Source organism: Suricata suricatta, chromosome 7 (assembly GCF_006229205.1).
Source record: "Suricata suricatta isolate VVHF042 chromosome 7, meerkat_22Aug2017_6uvM2_HiC, whole genome shotgun sequence".
In the NCBI taxonomy this organism is placed as follows: domain Eukaryota; kingdom Metazoa; phylum Chordata; class Mammalia; order Carnivora; family Herpestidae; genus Suricata; species Suricata suricatta.
This window is the reverse complement of record NC_043706.1, coordinates 30,615,551-30,618,836: the sequence shown is the minus strand read 5'-3', so window position 1 is coordinate 30,618,836 and position 3,286 is coordinate 30,615,551. Positions and strand designations below refer to the sequence as shown.

Here is a 3,286-nt window from a genome sequence, read left to right as displayed (position 1 = left end):
ACTCCATTGTGTATATATACCACATCTTCTTGATCCACTCATCAGGTGATGGACATTTAGGCTTTTTCCATGTTTTGGCTATTGTTGACATTGCTGCTATGAACACTGGGGTACATGTGCTTCTATGCATCAGCATTTCTGACTCTCTTGGGTAAATCCCTAGCAGTGCTATTGCTGGGGAACTCCCTTATGACCCAGCAGGGTTTCCATTTCAAGCCATGTGACATTGATCACTGTTGGGAAGAACTTGTCAGTGAAACAGATGAGGATGTTGGGCTCTCCCAGTTCCACAGGGACGTTTGACAGCACAGTCACCTCAGGAGGTAGTGGACACATATGACAGAAATTAGACTTCGCTGCTTAGGCTAACCCCTCTCCCTCCCACTGAAGCTGAAAAAGCAATTGAAACTATGCCCTGAGAATCCATGCCACAGTCTCAGGTACCCATCTCTGATATTCTATCCCATGAACTGGAACCCATGTTAAAGTATAAGATATATAAGGATATTATAGGTATTGGGGATAATTTCATTCCTGTCTCTCCTGGCATAGATTTGGGGCAATAACTCACAGTGTAAGTGACTGTGGATGGCAGGGACAAGATGTGAGCACATCAGGAAAGGAACAAACTTATATAAAGTTCTTGGGCTTGTGGCACAAGAGGTAGGGGCTTGCTGAAGGCAAGTCTAGGTTCCTGGGAGGGAAAGGCAGTCACAACTTTAACAAGGCAAAGCATCTATTTTAAAAGTTAGGATTCCATGTCTAGGAGTGCAGCAGGTACCATTGGTGTTTGGGGTGTGGTTGGAGTGCTTTATCATGATGTCCAGGTTAGCTTTGTCCCACCTATATTGGCCAATGCCTGGGCTTCAAAGCTGGCAAAACGTCCAAATTCTTCAAGCCACTACACTGTCTCCTTTTCCATATCCGTGTGGAAAATTTCATCACCGTCAAAGTCAAACATAAACTCTTCTGATGGATCAGGGGTCAGATAGGACTCAGCCTGGATGATCAAATGCTCCTCTGAAAAGGCAGGAAAGGGTGTTAGGGTGGGAACCAGGTGGAGGAGAGAAAAAAGAATCCAGGATGTGAGACACTGTGTGGGCAGGGGCAGTGGAACCACATGGAGGGCAGGAGTGATGGAGAGCTGGGGTGAGTCTGAAGAGGAGGCTCAGGTGGAGGATATCCATGTTGAACAAAGCTGGAAGGCAGAAATAAAGGATCAGAATTAGAGAGAGTGGATTGAAGGAAAAGAGGGCTGAAAATCCCAGAGTCTTATGAAGCTGTTGGTAAGCTCCATGCTACTAGCTGTGAGGTGATCCCCTCTTTGGAAATTCATCAGCATCTCCTAAAAAAGAATTGATACCTGATGAATGGATCAAGAAGATGTGGTATATATACACAATGGAGTATTACATGGCAATGAAAAAGAATGACATCTGGCCATTTGTAGCAAGCTGGATGGACCTCGAGGGTGTCATGCTAAGCGAAATAAGTCAGGTGGAGAAGGACAGATACCATATGTTTGCACTCATAGGTCTAATAGGAGAACAGGAGAAACCTAATGGAGGGCCAGGGAGAGGGGGAGGGGAAAAGAGAGTTGGGGAGAGAGAGGGACTCAAAACCTGAGAGACTATTGAATACTGAAAACGAACCGAGGGTTGAAGGGGGAGGGGGAGGGGGAGGAGAGGTGGTGGTAATGGAGGGGAGGACTTGTGGGAAAGAGCACTGGGTGTTACATAGAAACCAATTTGACAATTAACTATTAAAAAAATAAACATTAAAATTTTAAAAAAAAGAATTGATCACTCACTGTCTTTTTCCCAGGCATTGAACACACTTCAGTCTTAATCCAGGGAAGTGATCAGTGTATTGCAGCTCTAAGAAGAGGGAGACACTCTTTTAAAGGCTGGGTTCTGAACTCTGGAATCAAATGAAATACTGAATTCTCTTTGATCAATGGAGATAAAGTTAACATACAGGATTGTATTCATTTACATACACAACATAATGCTTTGACATCTATACACATATATAATGCTATTCATATCAGTTGCATGGCCTCCCTCTCCCTGAAAGATTGTTGCTGTGGGGTGATGTTCCTTTCTGGTGATCATCATTATAATATCTGTGCTCAAAATGTGCGGACAGGATTCACATGCCAAAATTTAACTACCATGTATTCAGCTAAGTATAGGAGCTGAGAACATCTCATATTTTTCTCATTTAATCCCCACCAAATTATGTGAGATTTAAGTTTGTAATTGCACTAATTTTCCAGTAAGAGTCATTGAAGTCCAGACTGCAGCTCGTTAATGCTTCTCAGAACATACTTTTCCCTCACATTTGGCTCACTTCAAAGTCAGTGGTATTAGTCAGTATAGAACTCAGGCTTTGCTCCTCTAAAGTAAATGTGATTGACTTCAATTAAGGGTAATGGCAGGACTCCTCCAGACAACTATTTTTTATACATTCAGATTTATAGCAACATAATACCTGTCATCTTCTTTTTTTCACTTCAAATCATGTCTTGCAAGTTTCCAAAGTTCATCTCTCCAGTGCTTTCAGAACTCATCTACATAGATTTGATTCTCTCAGCACCTACCTTTGATAGCACAGGATTCCTGAGGACCCATCAGGAAAGCCATGATAAAAAAAAAATCCACAGAGGAGCCAAGATGGCGGAGAGGAAGGGAGCTCTGTAAACTTCATCTGTCCCATCGATCGAACTGAGAAGGACATTACTCTCATCTGCAAGAGCGGAAGGAGAAAATACGGACTCCAGAAGGAAGAGAACCTGAAGGATACCTAAGTGAGTGAGTGTGAACTGGGGAGATTGGAAAATGGGCAAGCCCGAGACGGACAGGGCAGGTGGGAGCCCCAGCCCAACGCAGGGCAAGCGCACGGAGCCCGAGAGACAAAGGGAAGAGACAGAGAGACTGAACACGCTCATAGTACTGTCTCTGGGGAAGAGGTAAAGAACACTTAACTGCGCTTGGAGAGAGAAGCTCACTCCATAGATAACTGCTGGGCAGCCTAAATCCCGAACCCAGGTGGCACACAAGGGAAGGAACAGCTTCCAGCCCAGTGCCATCTTGGCGAGGAGTCGGTGACCGCTGCCACGGCGGTGATAGGGGTGCTCACTTCGACATCAGTTTTGGGAGTGGGAGCACGCACCTCATTTCCACTGCACATCTTGCCCCCAGCATTGGCCCCACAAAACCTGAATCCCGGGTGCCAACAGGGAAAAAATAGCCCCCACCTCTGCGTGATCCCGGCAGGGAATTGG

General features: G+C 45.1%; 2 protein-coding genes and 1 pseudogene across 7 annotated transcripts in view; 1 reads left to right on the top strand and 2 right to left on the bottom strand.

Moving 5' to 3' along the window:
- The window catches only part of LOC115295561 (DLA class II histocompatibility antigen, DR-1 beta chain-like), a 169,874-nt gene that overhangs the window by 70,857 nt on the left and 95,731 nt on the right, over positions 1–3,286 (top strand). The window lies entirely within an intron of this gene.
- Positions 1–3,286, bottom strand: part of LOC115295562 (DLA class II histocompatibility antigen, DR-1 beta chain-like) — an 81,249-nt gene that overhangs the window by 41,364 nt on the left and 36,599 nt on the right. The window lies entirely within an intron of this gene.
- The window catches only part of LOC115296368, a 5,357-nt pseudogene that overhangs the window by 1,558 nt on the left and 513 nt on the right, over positions 1–3,286 (bottom strand).